Raw genomic sequence first — 26400 nt, 5'->3', positions numbered from 1 at the left:
AGACATTTTTAACATTATTTCAAATGTATTGAAGATTGATTTACAACCTCATCCTATCACTGCAATTTTTGGATTACCAAGGATAGAGTCTGGCCATTTATCCGCTTCCGCTAACTGTATGATTGCCTTTGTTACGTTAATGGCCAAATGATCCATTTTGCTTAAATGGAAGGATCCAACAGCCCCTACTACTCTTCAATGGTTGTCTCAAACTATATCATGTTTAAACTTGGAAAAAATTAGGAGTGGTACTGTTGATCCTTTGCTTAAATTTGAAGATATTTGGAGTCCATTTATTCAACATTTTCACATGATATAGATCCCCTTTCAATAACTTTCCAACTTAGAGGAACAGAGTTGACGACATAATATTGCTCTGTTTCTACTGAGAAATTTTAGTCCAGTTTTTTTTTTGTTTGTTTTTTTTTTGAATTTTTTCTGTTTAGCTTAGTTTGGTTTGATATATTGTTCATAATTTTTCTTATTGATTTGGGTTGTTTTTTTCTCTTTCTTTTTTTATTTATATAATAAATCTTTTTCTTCCCTATCTTTTATATTATATTCATTTACTAAGAGATCGTTGTATCTACAGATTTTTTTATATTTTATTGTTCTTTATGATTACCTATGCCATGATTGTTCTCCTGATCTCTTTGTATTACATGTAAAAACATTGATGTTATATATTAATCTGTATTAATTTGAAACTAATAAAAAGATTGAAAAAGAAAAAAAAAGAAGAAATGGATCCTGTGGTAAATATGCTGAACAGGTCTGATGATGGCACTGGTTAAGGCATTGAATGCATCTTTCTTCACCAGGGAAGTGGGTGCTTCCAAAGTAATGGTAAAGGAGGGGATAATTGAAACAGTAGATCTGTTATAAAAAATGACAGTATGGAGGTATTCAAAAAGTTGGTTGAGCTTAACCAGGACTGGATGGCTTACAGCCCAGGACTTTGCTGTTGATATAGGAGGAAATCTAAGAAGCACTGACCATGATCATCTTTGGATATGAGGATGATACCAGAGAAGTGGGAAGTAACAAGCATTAATCTGTTGTTCAAAAAAAGGGCATAAGGATTAGTCCAGCATCTCCAGGCCAGTCAGTTTAACCTTAGTGGCAGGAAAGCGTTTAGAAACATTGATCTGGTATAGGATTAATAGTCAATTGGAGGAAAATGGATTAATTAAAGCAAACCAACACAGATTTGTCCAATTTGATAGAGTTTTTTGATTGAAGTAACAGATAGAGTTGATGAGGGTATTGCAGTCAATATGTCATACATGGACTTCCAGAAGGCCTTTCATAACATATGGTTTATCAGCAGAGTTGAAGCCCATGGCATAAAAGGGACACTGATAGCATGGATATCAGTTACAGACAACAATAGGTGGTGATAATCGGTTGTTTTTTGGACTGGAGAAAGTAAATAGTGATGTTCCCCAGGGATTGGGGAATGAATCAAAAGTGATACAAAGAAAAATGTTTATGTGCAGCATGTGATTGGACTCTGCCTGCAGATATGGTGGAAGCAGTCTCCATTGTGGCCCTCAAGAGGAAATTGGTTAAATACATGGCAGAAAAATCTTTGCAAGGCCATGGAGAAATGTGGGTGGAACTTGAGAGTTGCTCTGGTAGAGAGATGGTGCAGACATCATGGGGTAAATTGCCTCTTCCTGTGCTGTACCTGTTCAATGCTTCTATAATTCTACATCATTTTTAATTAAAGACATGGTTGAAAGCCAGTACTAATACTCCAGTACTTGCTTCATGAACTCCAGAGAATCATCTCCCAAATTCCCATCATGCCTCCAGCCATTTGATTGTGTTCGTGCTTAGGTGGTAAATCTAGCAGTTGTCAGGATAGAGACAATGCATATTACTCAAATAGTACTCACTGTTTAAAATCATCTTGTTGTTCATTTGCCTGCCATTCTGGGTAATCAATATTCTGTTGTTCTCCCACATCTATTAATTTGTATCATTATACTCCAAAAAAAAGGCATTGTACAACAATTGTTGGGGAGATGGAATTCACACCAAAACAATGCATTCTAAACTATTTACTACAGACTCACCCCAGTTAAAACCACCCTGGACTGTTCAACAAGATGATTCTGATTGTAGCTACTTCTCACAGATATTATCAAGGAAACTACCATGAATCAATCAACAATGTTTCTTCTATAAAAGATCAATGTTGATCTTATTAAGTAGAGTCAGGAACAAAAAGAGACACTTTGAATATTTGTTACAAGAACTAATGAGGCACAACTGAAATATCTGAAGATCTTAAATGTTTTCACTTTATGCCGCAGATACGTGACTTGGCTCACTTGCCTGCAACCTTCAGGGAAACCAACGTGCTAAGTGCCAAGTGCCAAAGAACTCAGCCTGACTATTACTTTGCAAAAATTCAGGTCCATCCAAGTACACCTTTATCATCCTTCTGGTATCTTTTTTTCCATATGCAGTTCCTTGGGATTGAGATTTATTTGTATGAACCTACCAGGGCTACCCAGCTAAAATCAGGATTAGTTAACTGCATGGATTAGGATATTAACTCTAGGACTTTTTTTCATGGTGTGGGAGAACCTTTACCAATGAGGCAGCAAAGAAATGGCCATTTTGAGTTAAAGGTTAGCTCTCATACAAATATAACACAAATACTTGTGTTTCACCAAAGGCTCTGTAGGTGGGCACATTATATAAAGGAAAGGAAACTGAACATTCATTCAAAATCAATAATGCCATGCACAAGACAAAATCTAAAGACACTTTTTGTACAAATTGAAAAAGTTATTGTGGAGTGTGTGCTGACAATGCATGTTTAGCCTACAATAGAGCAATTACTGCACAGTAATTTACTCAGAGTCTTTCCACTTATCCATTTGTACGTGGTTCACTGCGAGTAACTAAAGGCCTGCTTGATCTGTTAGAGTCAAGTATATGGCGGTACAGTATGTGAATCTAGCAAGATCACCATTTAATTTTCTGCTGAGCTCCTCCATCAAACTGTCAGTTCTTTAAATTTACGAGCAATGATTTAAGATAAGTAAAAGCCGACTCTCTGTGGTGTAGGCTTTATTGCTATTAGCAATGAAAGAAAAATCAATGGCAAATGCTTCCTCAGAGAGCACTTCAGGAGCAGAGTCATCACCTTACAGCAATTACCAGCATTTGGCGAACAGCAATAACAGGCCACAATGGTGAAAAAGCTCTCCTTTGCTGATGAAGGAAATATGTCTTTGTGAAGAACATGGAGTATTATCATCAGAGCAGGGTTACAATTGATGCTTTGGATGTAAGCAACAAAAGGGTCTGTATTTTCCACTGCCTGGATATGTCGTGTGGTTCTTATCTTTTGTGCAAGGAAAATATTTGACATTCAGAAGAGTGTGCTAAGAAATATTAAGAGATGGACTTCTGTACCTCCCTCTGCAACTGGATCCTCGACTTCCTTATCAGGAGACCACAGTATTGGTATTGGTTTATTATTGTCACTTGTACCGAGGTACAGTGAAAAACTTGTCTTGCATACCGATTGTACAGGTCAATTCATTACACAGTGCAGTTACATTGGGCTAGTACAGAGTGCATTGAAGTAGTACAGGTAAAAGCAATAACAGTACAGAGTAAAGTGTCACAGCTACAGATAAAGTGCAGTGCAGGTAGACATAAGGTGCAAGGTCACAAGGTAGATTGTGAGGTCAGAGTCCATCTCATTGTACAAGGGAACTGTTCAATAGTCTTATCACAGTGGGGTAGAAGCTGTCCTTAAGCCTGATGGTATGTGTTCTCAGGCTCCTGTATCTTCTGCCTGATGGAAGATGAGAGAAGAGAGAACCCGGGTGGGTGGTGTCTTTGGTTATGCTGGCTGCTTTGCCAAGGTAACAAGAGGTAAAGGTAGAGTCCAAGGAGGGGAGGCTGGTTTCCGTGACGTGTTGGGCTGTGTCCACAACTCTCTGCAGTTTCTTGTGGTCCTGAGCAGAGCAGTTGCCATACCAAGCCGTGATGCATCCAGATAGGATGCTTTCTATGGTGCATTGATAAAAGTTGGTGCGAGTCAAAGGGGACATACCGAATTTCTTTAGCCTCTTGAGGAAGTAGAGGCGTTAGTGAGCTTTCTTGGCTGTGGCATCTATGTAATTTGACCAGGACAGGCTATTGGTAATGTTCACCCCCAGGAACTTGAAGCTCTCAACCCTCTCGACCTCAGCACTGTTGATGTAGACAGGTGATGTACACCGAAACATCTCCTCCTTGCTGACTATCAACACAGGCACACCTCAAGGATGCGTGCTTAACCCACTGCTCTACTATCTCTACATTCATTACTGTGTGACTAAGCACAGCTTAAACGCCATCCATAAATTTGCTGATGACACCACTGTTGTTGGCAGAATCTCAGATGGCAACGAGGAAGCGTACGGGAATGAGATAGATCAGCTGGCTGAGTGGTGTTGTAACAACAACCTCGCACTCAACATCAGCAAGACCAAAGGGGAAGTCGGGAGAACACACACCAGTCTTCATTGAGGGGTCTGTGGTGGAAAGGGTGAGCAGCTTCAAGTTCCTGGGCGTCAACATCTCAGAGGATCTATCCTGGGCCCAGCACATTGATGCAACCACGAAGAAGGCATGCCAGTGGCTCTACTTCATTAGGAGTTTGAGGAGATTCGGTATGTCACCAAACACTCTTGCAAATTTCAAAAGATGTACGGTGGAGAGTATTCTGACTTGGTTGCATGACCGCCTAGTTTGGAGACTCCAATGTGCAGTATCAAAAGTGACTACAGAGGATTATAGACTCAGCCAACTTCATCACAGGCATAACACTCCATAGCATTGAGGATATCTTCAAGAGGCAGTGCCTCAAGACGGCAACATCCATCATTAAGGACCCTCACCATTCAGGACATGCCCTCTTTGTGTTACTACCATCAGGGAGGAGGTACAGGAGCCTGATGACCCACACTTTTAGGAACAGCTTTTTCCCCTCTGCCATCAGATTTCTAAATGGTCCATGAACCCATAAACATTACCTAATTATTTCTCTTTTATTTATTTATTTTGTAACATAGTAATTATTATGTCTTGCACTGTACTACTGCCACAAAACAACAAATTTCACGACATATGTCAGTGATAATAAACCTGATTCTGATTTCGATTCTGAAATATTAGAACCACCTTTCAAAGTTAATGGATTATCCAAAGGGAGCATAAATTTGGATCTGACTAGAATGATTCCTCATAGGGTACACCTACACCATAATCATAGCATTGACAAACATGACATTGAATCTGGAACTTACTTCTGCCGTGACACTGGTGAAACAAAAATAATTTTGACTGAGGAGGTAGTCTTATTTCACCTCAGAATCAGCTTCAGTTTCAACATCTGACTCACACCAAAATAGTTTAGTGCTGATGAAAAATCGAAGGTGTTTCACAATGATGCTAATCTTGTCGTGTAGGTTCACTTTCAGTCATTAGTATTTAATAAAAAAAACTACATTCATTCCAAGTCATAAAAATAGTTTCGTCTGCCTTTCACCTCGCATTGACTACCCTTGATCCCACATTGTAATGTTCAGAAGTTCCACTATCTAATGTACATTTACAACTTTTGCATCTCAGTAATGTCACTGAAGAGACAATCGGTACAAAGTTGGAGTCAATGGTTCTTGATGTGACAGCTAGTGTCCTATGAAACAAAAAACATCACAGACATGTGCACACACTTATGATGCAAATTGGGTCAGATGCCACATTGGTGGAGCTATTAACATGCACTCGGCTAACACCAGATGCCATATTAGTGCAGTCATTAACACATACACAGCTAACACCAAATAGAACACAGAGCAGGTAGATGGCAAATCAATCAGCAGGCAACTGCTTTGATACCAGCACTTCACAAACCTTGGTCCAACATGATTTGGAGAATCAGTAGATGGCATGTAGAGCAGGACAAGCTATTGGAAGTAGTGGGAGAAATACGGAAGGGCCCACTATAAGAGGCTACGATGCTACTGCAAGATGCTAAGGCCATGCAGGATGTGTACTGAGCAATTCTCCTCTCTGAACCATAGAGGACAACATGGTGTGAGACATCTGTCCTCAATAAAGACATTGTCAATGAAATCTGCCACCTGCTGTAGCTGTATTTCCAACTCAAGAGCAAGGCAAGGATTTCATTTCCATGGCTGTTAAGGTACCTGTGAGAATGATAGGACATGCAGACATGGACGTCCCCCTGTGAATGCTCTCTGCTGCCTTTGTTTCTACTCTATCTTCTGCAAGTTTGTCAGAGAGAGCTGTGCGATATGTTCTGGCGATAGGGCCAATTTGGTTGAATAGCTGACAGAGTGTGTGTGTGAGCTTGCAGAAGTACCAAGAATATGAGGTGAAGTATATGAATGACTGCTGCGAGTCCTGCTGAATTGCAAGTTGGTGGATGAGTGATGGAAGTATGGTGTATTGACTAGTATTTGAAGCCAGTGTTGTGGTGAAACACAATTAAAGATCAATTCTCTGGCTGTGACCACTCATGTAATGTCTTTGAATTTCTTTAGGCACTGCATCCTCCCATTGCATTTTAGAGGATCACATAAAGATACAGGATATCTCTTCTGCTTTACACCTCCTCCACCAATCCAGCAAGTGACAACATGGAAATCCATTCTTTTCAATGTCATGTCTTTTTCCACTGTTCCTCTGATTCTGCTTAAAGGGGAGGTAATATAGTGCTTTGAGCAGGAGGGGCAAGACTGCCCCCTCTGCTCAAAGCACTATATTACCTCCCCTTTAAACAGAACAGGCTCGCTTTAACAGGAACTGGCAAGTTGAAATATTGGAACCCTTGTTGATGAGTCCAGCCTATCAAGAACACAGTTAAAGCTGGCTGGACATTGAAATCATTGTTATTAGCAAGGAGCATACAGTTGTGGAGTCACTCCGCAATGAATGGCTCTGGTTAAGAGATCTTTGGAATGTGGGAGGGAACTGAAGCGCCCGGAGGAAACCCATGCAGACGAGGGGAGAACGTACAAACTCCTTACACACAGCGGCCGGAATTGAACCCGCATCGCTGGCGCTGTAATAGCGTAACGCTAACCGCTACACTCCATAGTTTAGCAGATTTACAGAGGAAGTCACACAAACCAAGACAGACATGCTTGATCTCTGATCAGTTATCAACCACAAGTAAAAAAACGACACTACATTGTAGTATGGTAACATTGCAACAATAGAATTACTGCACAGGAGGTATCTATCCAGTTTACTGAGCCTTCTTCACATGAAGCAGTCTACTGTAATCCCACTTCCCAATCCCCTATTACATTCTTTTATGTTTGCTTTCAATTACTTCTTTGTTTCCTGTGTTTGTACTCTGCACATTGTTGGCTAACAACAATATTCATTAATACAGCACTTTTCATATCACAGAATACCTCATTAGTTTTACATGTGGAAGATGTGAAAGGAAAGATGGTGAGCAAGGCATAATAGATGAAGGTTTGTGGAGTTTTATTGTTTCTGCCTCAAAAGATACGCGAGATCCGAAATGGTCCAATAACTCCCTGTGTGAAACACATTCTTCTCTTTTTATCCTTCCAGTGACAATGCTCAAGTTCTTTTTTCTGCTGCTGGTTCCTCTTTTCTTAGGCAGTCCCTTTGAATCAAAGACGTCTCACTTCCATTCCAACTCTGGGGACTGGAAGACGACGTGTGTGAATTCCTTTAACTTGGTCTTGCCATTGAACACCGGCCGCCACATCGTCTGGATAGTGCAAGGTCTTGTTCGATGCCAAGGAGGTCCAAAAATCCATCTCTAACTGGTGGAAAATCTCATGCCAATACTCACCAACTCACCCAAAGAGCACCGGGAGAATGCAATCAACTGATATTGGACGGCATGAAGATTCTCTTCAGGTTATCTTGCAGAGGCTTGGGAGTGGAGGGGGTGGGGGCACTGTTGTGACTGTGATCTGAGTCACTGGACAGACACTGAAGCTGGTGATATAGAAGTCTTTATTCATCACGACAAGCAGACATTCTCCTGGAGACCCTCCCGGTAGAGTCCCCCAAACTCAAAGTACATTACATTTTTATACCTTTCAGATCAAAGGTAACAGCGGGTGACTCAATACAATTTCAATAGTTACAACGTCATTGTTTACTCAATGTTTTGAGTCTGACAATGCTTCTTTTGAGTTACATATCTACAATGGGAGACATCTCTGAATGTTCAAACCCCTTTGCTGGGACAAAGTAATTCACACGGATGGTCTAAAACTTCTAAGGACAGAGAACACAAACCCCAAAATTAATGCTGAGGGCTGACTGTCTGCGTACACAATATTGCAACTATTGATAGATCAAATATGCCTGTGACCATGTTTGATGCGCTAAGTGACAATATTAGTCTGGTCTGCAAACTCAGTCACAATGGTGCAAAATAACTTAGCCATAGTTGCCTGGTTTGATGCAGGCCAATTAACATAACCCCATTGCCTTATGTTTGGCTGCTGCAGACGAGAACATCTCATGTCACTTCACTTTGCAAACCTTATCTCCAGAGCAGCCAATCCCCTGGTGTGGGCCAACAGCCTGTGCTCTGTAGACAGTGCCGTTTGTTTGCAAAGCTGTCCTTTTAACTTCGAACTCATTACTGCTTGCAATTTACATTAAGAACTGAAGACTGGTTTTTGTTTGAATTAATAGCTGCTATAGTCATATAATTCCATAACTCCTGGATCCCTAACAGGCGCGTCTAAACTAGGCCACATGCTTCAGGCAGCACGGCTGCTGTGACTCTGGGCATGGGGTTTGTTGATCATCATTTCCAGAGAGTGAGCAGCCAGTGACTAATTTTGGCAATGTCGAACATGAAAACTACCAGACGGTTGTAAAAAGTCACTTGGTTCATAAATGTCCTTCAGGTAGGAAATCTGCATCCTTACCTGGTCTGGCCTTCATATGACTCCAGACCCATTCCATGTGTATAGCTTTTAAATGTCCTCTGAATTGGCATACCAAGCCACTTTGTTGTGCCATTACCATTATGATTAAACTGAGAAGGAACAAAACTAGACAGACCACCCAGCATTGATGTGGGCACCAGGGTCAGACATGGCAGAGTTACTCTCAGCAAAGTCAACCTTGCCAAAACTTCCTCACAAACATCTGAAGACTGATATCTAAACTGGGAGAACTGTCTCACTGATCAGTCAAGCAACACATGACATTACAGGCAATGTGCCAGACTTTTCCACCCTAATCCAAGGATACTGTGGTATAGGGATGAGAGGGAGTAGTCCCTAGAGCTTTCAGTCTTGACTCCAGACCCCATAATGTTTTATGGCATCGTCAAACATAGACAAAGAAATCTCCTCCTGATTGTCACCCACAATTCTCCCCCAGCTGGTGAACCAGTGCTGCCCCACGTTGAACAACACTTGAAAGAAGTAATGGATGTAATGTCTGGGCGTTGTTCGTTGAGCTACTATCAGAAAACCCAGTATCCAGCCAATTCGATTCACGCCACGTGACATCAGGAAATGGTTAAGGACATCAGATATAGCGAAGGCCACATGACTAGATAACATCTCAGCTGTGGTACCGAAGACATGTGCTCCAGAACTAGTTGCGTATTTAGCCAAGTTGTTCCAGTACAATTACAACACTGACATCTACCCGACAATATGAAAGTTTGCCCAGGTATGCCCATGCATAAAAAGCCAGACAAAACCAATCCAACCAATTAGTGCCCAATCAGTCTATGCTCAAACGTCAAATGTGATGGAAGCCTTGTTGGCATGCCATCAAGTGGGACATATTCACCAATAACCTACTCACGAATGTACAACTACTCAAGTGTTTATCATGTGAGGTACCCGATAATCAAGACAATCTCAATACATGGTACCAAGTGAACGATAGTCTAATTTATAACCTACTTTCCAAGACATTGTTTGAAACCTTATTAAGAGAACAATTTAAATCTGAAAATGCTTCTCTTACAAGTCAAATGAATTACTAAGAAAGAAAACACAAATACAAATAAATTCTATGTTGCTAAGGATAGTGGTCCTAAATGGTTATTTAAATAACATCTCTAAATGTCAGTTTTGTAGGAGAATAAGGGAGCTGCATGATGCATGTGGTACAGTAATAAGAATTTGTATTGCATATATGGGCCAGAGTAGTTCACAGACAACGGAGATAGGAAGAAAGAACAGGTAGGGGGAATTAGATAGACTTTGAATCCTGCACTGAGGATTATATTACATTACATCATTTGAGGCAGATCTTCCACCGAGGTGCCAGCGATTTTATTGGACTTGCCTGCGTTGCTCCTGGACTCCAGCATCAACACGGCTTTATGTCACCAGCACCATCTTCTGCCATCGCACATGTGATGTTGGCCACTCCTGCATTGCACCAGGAGATTCTCCACACTTCAGCATTCACTCAGGCTGAGAGGTATCTGTCCACTGAGCCAGGGCTGGGTTAAACCTGTCATAGAGCATCAGCTCCAGTGAGACCTGTGGGAAGAAATGTCTGCTGGAAGAATGGTAATTGATATAATTTGAATAAATTAAATATATTTATTTGTTTTAGGTGTGTGTGAGTGCATTTTAGGGTTTTAGTATTTTTCAAGAAAAAAATGATGTTATGTATTATTTTTAGTTTTTAATACTTTCTGTGTTATTGAATATTTTCAAATAAGACAGCTGGTGCACCTGGAAGTGCTGCCTCACCAGCTATCAGGATGTTCTGTGAGTACAGCTGGCCACCTACACTGGGTGATGGCCTGGACTGCCCTGCGCTGGGCCACGCTGAGGAATTCAGAGTCAGCCTCCCAGCAGGAGACTGTACCTGAGACCACAATGGAACAGTGTGATCCATGGAGGGGTGGCTAATGATCTCTGGGCAGCAGAAGATCTGCACCATTATACACTGATCGTCATCACAGTTATCCAGGTCTATCACTGTTCTCTCAGTGCACATTTTTAGCACTGGTCACTGGATAGAGATTACCTGGGATTGTTTAAAAGACATTGATCAACAATCGCAAGACAAAACCTGCAGGGAGTGGTAAACATGACCCAGTCCATCACAGGCTCATCACTTCCTTCCACCTAGTCCATTTTCACAGTGTGTTGCTTCAGGAAGGCTAACAGTATTGTCAGGGATGCCTGCCACCCTGGTCATTCCCTTTTCTCCCTTCTACCTTCTGGGAGCTTGAAAACCTGGACGGCCATAGTTAAGGACAATTTCATCCCCACTGCTATCAGACTTCTGAACCAATCACCTCTTTCACACCTCCTTACCAGTGATGCTGCCACGTTTCGACTCTTAATTCTACCTCTCTGGGTTATTCCTTTATTATCATTTTAGCATTTCGTTTTGCACTACTTCAGATTTTACTTCTATCTTTGCCCTATTCTGTCACTTTGTGCTCATCGCTGTACCTATTGTTGTATTTATCATTAACATGTATACTGCTTACTCTGTGAGTTTAACGGGAGCAAGGAATTTCATTGCACCCTGGTGTATATGACAATAATCTAATCTGGATCTGACAATCTAATTAAATAATATCCTCTGGATTTGAAATCAAATTTATATCTCTCTTAGGACTTAATAATTTTGATGCTTGGGTCATAACTTAACCTGGAAGTAGTTACCATGTTGTATTTTACTGGATTTTGACCCATGTTTGACTATTTTTCACCAATTAAAACAAGGCCTGCACATGCACCATGACTGAATGAAAGGAAAGCTTCAGTTCAACACATCGGCTGCAATGTTTCACTGCTTCTCAAAGTTATCTGGCATTCGGCCAGCTAAACATGTAACACAATTCAGATCAGGGACATGCTTCAAAGTTATCAATCCATAAGAACCACTCAAAAAAGGCTGATGACGAGCTGTCAACATGTCAACTATTATGTACATGTTGTTAGGTACAAATCCCAGGGCAGAACTCCATAAGAAGCCCTTAAACCATCTGCAATTGTGGATGTGTGTGGTCAGTGATTCACAAGTGCTCCAGAGACCCGAGCACAAACTCTGGGCCCACACTGCAGGCTGGTACTGTGGAAGTGTTGCAGTGTTGAAGAAGTTGTCTTTCATTAAATCATAGCACTGTCAGCTTTCTCAGGAGGCCACAAAGAGATTTGGTGGTGGTGTTTTTGAAGATGGACATGTGAGTTCTTCCCAGTGCCTTGACAAATATTTGTCCAAAACAGAATGGACTAATTGGTCCTTATCATATTGCTACTTATGGGATCTTGTTGAGAGCTTTTTTTTTGCTGTAGTTTCTGACTAACACACCTGAAGAATAATTCATTGTCTGCAAAGCACTGGGAGATCCTGAGGTTGTGAAAGTATAAGAGCAACATCCTGGATACTTAAAATCAAAAGTGTATTAAAAAAAATAAAACAAATCAAAGGATAGTCCCTCCTTCACCTCACACTTCACTTTTGTCATATAATCACTCCTGCCACCACCTTATCACAGGTTTTCCCTTTTATTACTATATCTGTAACTTCCATAACAGGACAGCAGTATCTTTTTCTCTCTCTCTGTTAGGGTTAGAATTGGGCATATATGTTTATTCTTTGTGATTGCAAACATACTTATTGTGGAACTCACTGTTTTCACCATCTCAGCTCAAAGATGTTCTTGGCTTTAACAAGGAAAGCACAATTCCATGCATTGCTTGTAGCATTATTCTTCATGGGAGGCGAGGCTGTTTTCTAGTTTGGTTCTGTACTACATTAGTTGCAAGGTTAAATTTGACCTTAATACAAGTATAGAATTTGAATCTGGCATCAATATCTGATGGGACAGGAAGGAAGTGAAGCAAGACTTCCCACAGGAGTTAAACTCCCTTCACTTTGCATCAGTTTTTGTTTGAACCTTCATACCTACCGCAAAAACAACTTGTACTTACATAACACTTTCAATGAATATCTCAAGGCACTTTACAAGAATCAAACAAAATTTGGCACCCAGCCACAGGAGATATTAGAACAGATGCATGAAATTTTGGTCAAAGAGGAAGGTTTTAAGGAGAGTCTTAATGAAGGGAAGAGGGGAAGAGTGATTTCGGGAAGCAATTCCAGAATTAGCCCCTTGGCACTGAGTGCATGAATGCCATTGATGGAGTAGGTTTACAAAACATAATTTTACCGTTTTGCAGTTTGAGGCTTCACTCAGATGTTGAACATCATGCCAAATATGTCTTGTATCATAGAAATTTTGGGAACATGCGTCCATTTTAGCTGAAAAGATGCTATATTCAGAAAATCAAATTGTTCATAGACAATCTCATCTCTTTTTTAACATTTATACCATGGATGTATTCCACAAAGATTAGGTTCTCATTTCTACATGCCTTTCCCATTAGGTTGGAGGACATTTGATAAAGGATGTAAATTATGAATATTTCAATTCTTTCTAATGGTGCAAATATATTATTAACATTACAAACATGCATACACAGTTCAGTCGGGGATTGTACAAGTACTTTAAATACCTCATTATGTTTTTTTCCATTTGTTATTTTTAATTGAAAATTAAAATCTGGAGACCTGAAAGGTGGCACCACTGGTGACTAATTAGCTAATCAGGAGAAGCAATTTTCATCATTCGTTAAAATTAAACAGTAAATACTGGAAACACTTGGTTTCTCTCTCCACAGATGCTGCCTGACCTGTTGAGCATTTTCAGAATTTTGTTTCTGTTTCAGACTTCCAACATCGGCTGTCCTGCGATTTTCACTCACTATTCACCTCTTCAAAATCTTTCATCAAAACATTAAATTCCTTTATCTTAAATAGCAAAAAAAGCTTTAACTATTTAACTCTTATTACAATAACCTGAAATTCTTGGTTTAACACTAGTGAATCTCCAAGCTACCTTTCTGTACTCCACTTATGACTTCTTCTGATGGGCAACAACCTATCACAGTATAACCTGAGCCCATTTACCATGTTCATTTCTTTTTTCATAGAGACGTCCATTTCCCTGGACATTTAAGTATCTTAAGGAAAGAAACTGAACACCATTGGAAACTGATGTGCGATGAACCTATGCTGTTTAATCTAAAGTAGACCGCATGTAAGTCTGTGCTCCCAACCCAGTATTATGTCATAATGTCCATCCAGCACTAACCCCACTTATGCCCTTACTGCATTTCCGCAGGATCTGACTAGTGGCTAGTGTCAGTCAAAGCTAGCAAGCATTAATTGAAGGCATACCCATACCTCTTAAACGGATGTGCTCATTGCTTGTAACTGGTGGTCGAAATCAACCCAGAGCTTAAAGAAGGTTGGTGGAAGCTATGATGGAGTTCGGGAGAGAAAAAAAGGAATCCCAATATTTTGATATCGCTCTTGCTGATAAGGTGGAAAGGCGACCCAGGAAGCTAATCACATTGATAGTCAATTGGTGTTGTGAGGATGTCACAAGTGAGACCAAAGACAGGATAATGTCACCTCAACTGGGAAATAGCAATTGAAACAAAAAGCTGCAGATCCCGGAAATCCAAAGCAAAACAGAAAATGCCAGTAACATGCAGCAAGTCAGGCAGCACCCGTGGAGAGAGATACATGGTTAATATTTCAGGTCAGTGACTCTTCATCAGATACAGTGGCTCACTCTTAGTGGTGTGTGGGATTCCAGCAGCTCACAAATAGACCTGAATATGCATTATTTGACCTAAACATCTGCTCCAGTCTGAAACCTAATAACCTTTCATTAATTTGTGGAAAAAAAAGCCAAACGTACAAGAAAAAGACATTGGCAAGGTTAAGATCCTGTGCCTGACCACAATTCCTGCTGGAATTGCATTCATGAACATCAGATGAGAAAGTATCTCCACTTTGCTCCACACCCACGCCTTATTGTTAAGGCTTTCCTGACTATTGGTCACAGGCATGCTGCCAAAAGGGACCTGGGCTTCTAGAAACATGTTCCAGGATGGTGCAACCAATGCCCCACAAACCACTAAGAATGTTTGTTTCTTATTAAAATTTAATCTTTTATACTGTGGCTTGTGGGGTTTGAGCAGCTTACAGATTGAACTCGACATGTCTCATCTGACCTAAGCCATTGATCGAGTCTGAAATGCAATAGACTTTCATTAATTGATTGAGTGCAGCACATTCACCACTGGGCCATTTAACAAGATGTTTAGAACTTAAGAGCTCGAACAGTATTCCCTAACACTGCTTCTAAGCAACCGCGCAATGTTCAATAAAGTAACCCTGAGCTTCAGGACTACAAGGACTACAACTACATCCTGTTCTAATTGTGATCTGGTCTCATTGACCACATCACAATTAGAACAGGATGTCACAAATGTTTTCCAAGATGCTGGCATTTCTCTGAATATGACGTCTTCATGCATGAGCCTGACACCACGTATTGGCAGGGTATTAAGATAATGCAAAAATGACTCCAAATATGGACAGAAATTCAAAAATTAAAGGCGATGTATTTAGCAGATTGTTACTCCTGCCCAATTTGTATGGGCATCGAGGTCATGGCTAAACTCATCAGAAACACAAGCAGAAAGTGCCGGAGAAACTCAATATGTCAGGCAGCATCTGTGGAAAGAGAAACCGTTAACTTTTCTGGTTGTAGATCCTTCAGCAGGACTGAGAAAGAAAGAAAGCAAGTTAGTCTATTTAGCAGAAAAGGTGGGGGAGGGCAATGGGTGGAACGAAGTGAAGTCCGTAACAGACTGAAATGATATAACCGCTAAATTCATCAGGTTCACTTTCTTTAAAGCTGTCTCAACATCTGTCTGAGGTAAGTGCAGCCCTCACTTTAGTATCGCATCACATCATTTCAGACCTCTGTCAGTAAATTCACCTCACCCATCTGGATCTTGCATTACAGAAGCTCCAAGCAATTTCTCAGGCTCAATGCTATTTGAACCAGTGGTCAATAACGGAAGGACTAGAGGCCTCTGTGGTAAATGGCAGGCAAGTTAACTTGAAGTGGATGTGCTTGGCCATATTGAAGGAAGATTATCCTCAAGCCAGTGGAAATCATTCCAGTGAAAGTGGTGGTTGAAGCCTGCATTATGCTGGCTTGGGGTTGATTAGGACATTGAAGGTCTAATGAAGTCCTGCCTTGGGAGCAAACATGGAGGTGCCAGGCTTATCCATTCCAGTGAGTGAATGTAATTTCATTCATTTGAGAACAGAACATTTCCTCTTACTGATTGACAGCCTCTCAAAGTGCTTAGAGTTGTTGCCTTTTGGGGCATACATTTCTACAGAACAGACCCATGGAGGCTCAGAGATCAGGGTATGCAAGTCCCTGAAGGACAGACAGTGGTCCACAGTCCTCCACCCTAACAGAATCTGGCATAGCGTAACATTTCCATACCTTACATCTTCTAATGAGGTGTATTGGTATTGGTTTATTATTGTCACTTGTACCGAGGTACAGTGAAAAACTTGTCTTGCATACCGACCATAGAGGTCAATTCATTACACAGTGCAGTTTCATTGAGTTAGTACCGAGTCCATTGAAACAATAACAGTATAAAGTAACACAGCTACAGAGAAAGTGCAGTGCAATAAAGTGCAAGGTCACAACAAGGTAGATCGTGAGGTCATAGTCCATCTCATTGTATAAAGGAATCGTTCAATAATCTTATCACAGTGGGGTAGAAGCTGTCCTTAAGTCTGGTGGTATGTGCCCTCAGGCACCTGTATCTTCTACCCGATGGAAGTGTAGAGAAGAGAGAATTTTCTGGGTGGGTGGGGTCTTTCATTATGCTGGCTGCTTCACCAAGACAATGAGAGGTAAAGACAGAGTCCAAGGAGGGGAGGCTGGTGTCCGTGATGTGTTGGGCTGTGTCCACAACTCTCTGCAGTTTCTTGCGGTCCTGGACAGAGCAGTTGCCGTACCAAGCCGTGATACATCCAGAAAGGATGCTTTCTATGGTGCATCGGTAAAAATTGGTGGGAGTCAAAGGTGACAAACCAAATTTCTTTAGCCTCCTGAGGAAGTAGAGGCGCTGGTGAGCTTTCTTGGCCATGGCATCTACGTGATTTGACCACGACAGGCTGTTGGTGATGTTCACTCCCAGAAACTTGAAGCTCTCAGCCCTCTTGACCTCAGCACCATTGATGTAGACAGGTGCATGTACACCACCCCCTTTCCTGAAGTCAATGACTAGCTCTTTTGTTTTGTTGATATTGAGGGAAAGATTGTTGTCATGACACCATTCCACTAAGCTCTCTATCTCCTTCCTGTACTCCGACTCATCGCTGTTTGAGATACAGCCTACAACAGTGATATCATCTGCAAACTTGTAGATGGAGTTAGAGCAGAGTCTGGCCACATAGTCATGAGTGTATAGGGAGTAGAGGGCTGAGGACGCAGCCTTGTGGGGCACCAGTGTTGAGAATAATCATGCTGGAGGTATTGCTGCCTATCCTCACTGATTGTGGACTGTTTGTAAGAAAGTCAAGGATCCAGTTACGGAGTGAGGTGCTGAGTCCTAGGTCTTGGAGTTTGGTGACAAGCTTGCTTGGGATTATTATATTGAAGGCAGAGCTGTAGTCAATAAACAATAGTCTAACGTATGTATCTTTACTGTCCAGATGCTCCAGAGCTGAGTGTAGGGCCAGGGAGATGGCATCCGCTGTAGACCTGTTTTGGCGATAGGTGAATTGCAGTGGGTCCAGGTTGTCTGCGAGGCTGAAGTTGATGCGTGCCATGACCAACCTCTCAAAGCACTTCATGATGGTGGATGTCAGAGCCACTGGTCAGTAGACATTGAGGCACGTTACCTTGCTTTTCTTCGGTACTGGGATGATAGTGGTCTTCTTAAAACAGGTGGGAACCTGATGGTGGCTGTAATTCTCTTCATACAGCCAAGGAGACATTGCAGCAGGCACCAAAGGGGCTCATAACTCACTGGCTGGCATTTTGTTCTGCTTACGTATAGGACCACCCTCCCACTCCAACACAAGGTACTCCCCAGCTGAGATGCTGATGAGTCAAAGTTTGTGAGCTTGGTGTAGATTAACTTGGAAGGCCAGTTGAAGGAAGAGGATCCATATTTGGAGCAGATCACAAGATCAGTGGAAATATATTCAATTCGGAAAAGGTGTGAGACTGTCTAAACACCAGATCATGGAGGGTGATCAAGATGGAACTGCAGGAAGACCATGGAAGCACTTGGGTTCAGGAACTATAAGATATGCAACAGAAGTCAAGATTTATGTTGCTCAAGTGATGGCAATTGAGAACACTGTGCTGAACGAACTTGGCTTTCAGTTACAGGACATAGTCTCTGGCCTACGATGCAGGCTTTAATGAGTAGAACATGGGCAGGAAATATAGGAAACTGAATGTATGACGCACAATCTACAGGAGGAGGTGATCCGCCAGAACAGAGGAGATCTGGAGTGGACATTTCAGGCATAACAAGTTCACCTTTGCAGTTGAGTAACTCTGAGGTTAAAAACAAAAGTGGGTTGATTGAACTTATGATTGGCTGAGTTGATAACTATGTATACATATATAAATTTATATAATAGATTAAATATTTATGTCTGTATTTATATGTTGTTTGTATGAGTTTATTTCTTTCAATATAAGGGGAAATAGTGTCATTGTGTGTAAAAGTAAGGGTACCTTTATGAACAAAGTATATCATGAGATATGATTTTGTTTCATTGCTGCACCAGCCATTGCTCTTAACTGAAGGTTTATTGCCTTCAATAAATGATGTTTTGTTGGTATCTCTACCTTTGTTATCTACCCGACTCCAATAGGCTCAGTGTCTGATTACACAACGTACAGCCACTGTACTATAAGGTGAATAAATAAAAATTACAGCAAGTCAGATCAGGTTAAACTTATCAGTCTTAAACAAACATTTCAACATGGTTCTCAATTACTGTTCTCAATTGCCATCACCTGAGCAACTCAGATTATTGCTGAGTGTAATTTTGTGATTGAGGGTAGATCACAGTTAAAGGAGAATAGAATTGGAAGCTATTTTGCATTGTCCTTTTGATAGCAATGTTATTATAGGATAATGTTATGTTAATGCGACTTATGTTTAATTTAGTTGACTTATCTTTTGACAGGGACTCCTCAAATGTTGGGTGCTTGGGCATCAAAAAATAATATTGGTACTTCCTTCATCACTAAAAACAACAGGAGGGTGATTGACCCTGAAAATGTCATCCTACCTTGGGAAAATCCATTTCATTTTGTCCTTTTATATTTCCACTGCCGGCAATGAACCATAAAATGCTGGAGAGGAGCATGAATCACAAATAAAAGAAAAACATTCTCAAAGAACAGATATTGAGCATACAGAAGACATCAGATCATATAAATTAGAATATGTTCAGGTAATTATTACTATATTCCAAATGTGTAATATTGGAGGTATAAACTATAAGATTGCAAACTGCTGTACACATGTACTTAAATCTGACAAAGGTGTAACATCTTCTCTCTGAAATCTGGATCCAAGCTATCATAGAGTCATAGAGTTGTACAGTTGGGTCTATGAGTGTACAACACAGAAAGAGGACCTTCAGCCCATCATGTCCATGACAACCATTGTATTTATCTAAACTATTCCCACTTACCCACATTTAATCTAAGGGAATTTCAATAAATTATACAACACATGCTTGGTCTGAGCAGAGTAAGAATTCAACAAATGAGCTTGTGTGCTGTATTTGATTCACAGTTCTGAGAAAGGGCAACTTTTTGCATCATTCCTTTAGTTTATCCTCTGAGGGAAGGACCAAATAATCATTGTAGAGTGAATTCCTTCCATCATTATTATTTGAGACACATTCCAATTGAGTTCCATTAAACCAGTCATTAAGTTCACTATAAAGGATTTTCCACTGGAACAATACAACAATGTATTCAACTTCTTGGCACTTAGTGCTAAATGACTGATAGATAGCCAATTTTAAGTAAGCATTATATCTTGAGATAAAATAGCATATAATTTCTCAAGTGACTTTGAAAACGTAATGTCCATCGTCTACTTTTGGGATCAGTGAATAAGACTGGAGTGACTGCATAATAAAATTGTGATGTTTATCAATGTCACATTCTTGGGGAGAGTGTGCACTCTCAGCCCGATGTAATTCAATAAAGACTTTTACCAATTTCTTTTTCAGATCAGCTAATTCAAAACAAAAGTGAACTTGAAACACACGCTTATAGCCGCCAGTCTAGTGAAGCTGTAAGAAACACAAGACTCTCAGCAGACACCAGCAGGTGGTTGAATGAGTTAATGGTTCAAGGGCAAAGCTGCACGTTTTCACTGTCAGACAGGCTCAATGGCACAAGCTAATTGTTTTATTGTGTTTATGACACTGTATTTGAGATAAAACACTTCTGTTAAAACTATGATATAGTTTTATCACTCTGGCATTCTGCCAATGTGTCACACAGCCTGCAATGGCAGCTTGCCAGAGGCACAATGTGAGGCCAGAGTCTAAATGTTGTGTCTTTTAAAAAAAATAGTTTAACTAATCTGTCACATTTGTGTCAGAATTTTCAATGTCCTTCAAATAATACAATGAAATCTGAGGAACAATCACTTTAAGCTTAAACCCTTAAGGGCACCAAAGCAACCATGGTTATTATCTGGAGGATCATCTGTATAAGTGATAGACAAAGATTACTCATGCTAGAGTAATTGTGAAGTCACAAACAATAGGTGAACGGATCTGACAGAATGTCAGTGAGATTTTGGTTTTACTGATGTCTACAAAACTGAACTGCTTCCTATTCTTATGCTGATGACTTGAAATTCACTTCAATGCAAGGGACTAAAGTAACAAAGAAGCACTTCTAATTAGAATTGAAAGAATGAAGGATTAGCATGGATGTTATTCTATTAAAACCTTTACACTGTCTTCCAATAATTAACTCTGAAAAAATCTCCAATTGGCCAATAATGGTTAGCTTTACCATTATATTTCTAAATTTATGCATACTTTCTATTACTTCAGGCATTTTTGAACTTTTGGGAATTCTTGAACTTTTCGGAAGTGATTCTGCCACATGGCTTAATTGTGCTGTTGCCTTGGAAGCTGATTTCCCACATTGTCAGACATCCCCCAACAGTCTCCACAAAATAGTGAGTAGACTGTGTCATCAATCTGCAATCTGTTGAGTGTTCTGAAAATCTGGATCTTTTTCCCTTGATGACAAGCATTGCTGTCTCCAGAGAAGTAAACCCCAACCTCAGTCTGGGGAGGTTTGCATTTCTAAAGTTAACAACTTCTCCTTTACCTATAAACACTGAACTCTTAATCACATCTGCCTACCACAGTAGCACTACCATCAAATGGAGTATCAGACACTGGGAAACTGAGCAAGGCAGCAATTTTCCAGGTTAGATCGTGCATTTGAAGCTATGTCATGTCATACTCCTGCTATGCTTGAGTTATTACGCATTGAGGTAACTTGCATTTGTGCATTACCTTTCCTGTCCTCAGTATATCCCAAATCCCTCACAGCATTTTTACCTTGGTGACAAAGAGAACAACAAATTGCATTTAGAAAGATCTCACAAAAAGCAATGAGATAAATAACAAATTGTTGGTTTCTTAATGTGGGCTGAGATACATGTCAGTCATGGTACTAAGAAAACTCACTGCTCTTTTTTCCCTAAATAATATCGAGGGACCTTCTCTCCATCCACTTGAACCAGTTGCCAGGATATTAGTTTAACAACTGATCTGAGAGATGACGATTCTCAAAAATGCAATAACTGTCTCAAAGGAGCATTGAAATATCAGTTATGTTAGCCTTTGATGTGACCTACTTCTTCAGTAAAACTTGAACTGAGTAGAACTCAGGTGGAATTATTACTACTGGGATAAACAGCCATTGAAAAAAGAAAATGAAAAGTTTCTCTCTCTGCTGCAGAATTTATTTTATTGCAATCAGTATAGAGCTATCCATTATCATTTCATTGATTTTCTTGTGTCCTTAAAGCACCATTGCAACGTCATTTATGTGTAGAACCTATGAAAATAATTCTTCCAGGAATGTATTTATATTCCACAAAATGAACAGATTTAATAAATTACCAGCTTCATCAAATGAGAGGTTAATTTTTAACTTTGAGAGAGCTTTCTGCTTTTATTGATATGATTCCCACTCCAGAAAAGCAACATCTCACGGACAAGTCTTACACCACAGTGCCACAAAGTGGTGGGAAATGAATCTGCACCCATTATCATTAATCAGTTGTCTCATGCAAGAAAACAGAGAAAATATAAGTGCAACTGATCTTCAGCTGAGGCTAGAGTGACATTATGTTCATTAGGGTAACGGAAATTCACCCTCACAGAATTCACAAATCACTACCCGAAAATTTGAGATACAGAATAAAATTCACTCTTATGGAATTTATATGTATAAAAGTAGACAAATCCAATAGTTACATTTTTTCAGCTCATGTTTCTTGAGACATTTCCAGATGATATGGCTTCATGTTACGGAAAATGATGATATAGAGCATTTTCTAGGAACACAACCCCTCTGTAATGCAGGGGTCGCCTGTATCACGTTAACTTAAGGTGTCATTTGTTCACTTAGGTGTGAAACAGATGGTCTGTCACTTTTTTCAGGGAGATGTTAAAGATACCCTGAAACATTTCCTTATTGAGGGAAAACAGCAAGTTCTCAAGCAACATTCCTCACTAAAATAAAGCTACAAAATAAAAAGTTCATATGTTTTATTGGTTTTTATGGAAACTTGCCATGCACAATATGGGTACCACTATTGCCTTCATAAAGGTGACTGTATTTAAAAATACTTTACCCAAGGCATTTCTTGGGTGTGTGATGGGAGCCCACACAACCACAAGGTTCTCCTCCTTCTCTCAGGCTGTTCAGAAGACCCACTCACTGGTAAAGCTGAGGGGTGGATGCAGCTGTACACATAGGGGGCATAAATTTTGGAACAGAAAGACTGCTGGTATTCATAAATTCAATCTCAACTAAAGGCAAAAATAATGGAAAAAAATCTAAAGGGAATCTTCAGAACTATAGCAAAATATCAATTATACAGGTACCTAACTTTAAAAGAATCCTAGTTTAAACTTGGATTTTACACTGAAGCTCTACTGAGCAAAATTGTGTAACTTATGAAGTAATGTCTAACTTCTTAACTTAATAGTTCAGAAAGCATTCCAGATTAAGCTAGACTGTGTCTGAATATTTCCAATATTAATGCATTGTTATCAAATTCTAGTAACTGACTCCAATAAGATTACTGGCTGGAGCTAATCAATCCTTCCATGCACCATTGGATGTCATTCATTTTGTGATGGTTTTATGCTGTGATGCATTCTTGATATTCTTGATAATAGTATTATTACAGCCATCTAATACACACTTGCATTAATTTTAACAACACCCATTGCTTGCCTTCTTATTACTTCATTGTGGAATACAGGAAGCAAACACTCATTATCCTCTGTAGTTACTGGTCATTGGTTAAGGAATTACTGTTCTCCTCACAGGGAGGGAGAAAAAGCTAGAGAGGAAGCACAGCATCTCTTAATAAAATGATGTCATATTCTACAGCCTGTAATGTCATTTTTACAAGCAAAACAGGATTATCTGATGTAATTCATAGTGATTCATTGGTCCAGATCTGTGGTAAAAATGGCGGGGAAGCTTTCAGTGCTTGTAGTTGTTTAGGAGTATATCAGTAATGATTAATCCCATCACTTCCTTCATTCCATCTTCCTTTTCCTCAATTTTACTTTCAGTATATAACGTACTTTAAATCAACTGTGTTAATAACACTTGTTAGTTTAGGGAGTTCTGATTCAGATTGTTACTTACCCTAATCAATCAAGACTCAGATATCCTGTCTAGAGTGCTGCATTGTTTCAAACTCCTGAGGACTGTCAAAGCAAATGGAAAAGTCTCTGGGCAATGGTAAACATTAAATATTGAGCATTGTTTGCTCAGCATCGATCACAATATTTGAACTATTGCAATTGTGGTATGTAGATGGCAATAAAACAATGCAAATGTTTTATGAAAATGTTTTGGCCATGAAAATAGGCTGCATGGCATTGCTATCTTAAACCCATGGCTGCTGATTTGCTCTCAACCTACTGCGAATGCACATCTTTTGAGTAAACTTGTGCAAATCCACAAGATTAGATGACACAACTGCCCATGCACCAGGTGAACCAACAAGAAGTAGGCAGAATAAACAGCTGACAACAGTAATCCTTGAGCAAGGGCGACTTTGACTGCAACTCCACTGAAGTGAGCTGCAACGACACCACCAATGCCATGTGACAATCATGTATCAGAAAGCTTGCATCTAGCAGCAGGAAGAACTAATGCACACTAACATGCACTATTTAAGAAGCTCTCCAGTGAGTAGTAGGTTTGTCGATGAGCAAATTGCATTTTGGCTTGTTTGAAAGAACTACATTTATTCATTAGAGTGAGGAGGTAAATTCTGTTGGCTCAACAAGAAGTTGTGGCTAGACCTGAGAAGGATATTGAATACAATCTAAGAAGAGATTGTGGGATAAAGGAAGAGTCAGAGTAGAGAGGAATAATCAGGTATTTGCAAACAGTCATCTTTAAAGATCATCCTGCCTTGGCTTGGGATGGATTATGTCGCAGCAGCACAAGCATTAGCCATTACTCTCTGCTCCAGCTGTGAACTGATGGATTAGTCCTTGTGCCCTGGTGGCATTAGTTATGCATTGGGTCCTTTTGAAGAAATAGGGAAATGTGCCAAAGAGTGTGTTACAAAGTGCCTGCGTCATGTGCCTATCATGGAATAGTGAGTGGTAAGTGTACTGAAGTGTGGTAGACTATATGTATATCAGGAATATTCTGGCTATAGAAATTTGTTCCAATCACATTCTCACTTTTTGTTTTATGGCTGCTGATGAACCTGTTGCTTGTCTCCAGCACTTGTTTGATTTTAGTTTGTGTAATTTACTTTTAGATTGTGTATACATTTCTCATGAAATCTTTGTCACTTGCTCTGTGACAATTGTAAATTGATGATTTAGCAGAAGGATTATTTTTCCTCTGTTCATCCAGCCAGTCTCAATTTTAAAAATTGGCAAGCCAGTGCTAACCATTATATTCTATAACAGAAGGGTGGATACCATGAGTTGCTGGCTCCACTTAATGCTTCATCTGTTCAAGTCCAGCCTGCATCTCTTAAAGGGGAAGTGCATTGTAATGACAGTACATTCTGGCAATTGGGCAGAAAGTCATGCAGGCCTGGACAATATTGAAAAATGGCGCAGCATGGGGGAGAGTGAGCTGCAAAGGATCTTGGACACTTCTCCAGATTCTTTGGAATAGGAATGTAGATAGGGAAGCTATATGCAGAGAGAGCCAGAAGGATTTAGCAGGCAATGGGAGCAAATGGCCTTGGACGTTAATGTTATGAATCAAGCTCTGACAATCTGCATTGTCACATGAATTTTAATGTCCTCACATGAGGTGCAAAGTAAATGAATGTATCTTCTATGGCACTTACAATGAGGAGCAGCTAATTACTGCAGGATTACTGCAATCAGGAAAAAATCCTCCTACCATGTCAATCTCGATATACCTCTAAAAATGAAAACAAATATTGAAACCATTGGACACTTTAGACTCATAGCAACAGAAGAAAATCAACCATCAATAGCCAGTAAGTAAAGAACAATCTCTTTATGTAGTTCTGGCGAGGAATGTAATGCTCAAGAGAGGACGTTGTCCATCGGTGCAAGTTTAAAAGAGAGGTCATTGTGGAGCACTGACTTCCAACATCACAGCACTGATTGATCTTTAGATTTTTCTGTTCCTAACAGGAGTTGATTACACACCTCTTTACAACCTTATCAATACGGCATTACCTCTAATTCCCGCACCCCCACCCATCTCAAATTTGAACTGCTGAAAGCATTTTGGAGCTCAAAGAGGGCTAACTCTTAAAAAAAATCCAGAGCTGATATCCCAGTTTCTTACCAGTTTTAAATCAATTTCTATAATCAAAATTATACACACCTTCATTGTGGCAGCAGCACAGTTCTTTGTTCTTAACTATTTGAAATATTGCAATTATATTATGCAGAGCATTGATCAATATTTACAAAGAGTAATGAAGGGAGAAAGAATCTGTAGCTAATTTCTTTAATTAATAAATTCTACAGTAGTGTCAATTACAATAAATGTTCAAAGGTAAATTGCTATGAAAAATGCATTACCTGAGTGAAAGCTTTCCTTCTACCAGAGCCATTTTTAACCAGATTCCAGAGAATCCTAGTAAAAGGAAGTTTCTTTTCCCTGTCACCAAAACAAACCATTGA

Source organism: Pristis pectinata, chromosome 16 (assembly GCF_009764475.1).
Source record: "Pristis pectinata isolate sPriPec2 chromosome 16, sPriPec2.1.pri, whole genome shotgun sequence".
Taxonomy (NCBI): Eukaryota; Metazoa; Chordata; class Chondrichthyes; order Rhinopristiformes; family Pristidae; genus Pristis; species Pristis pectinata.
This window is presented reverse-complemented; position numbering follows the sequence as displayed.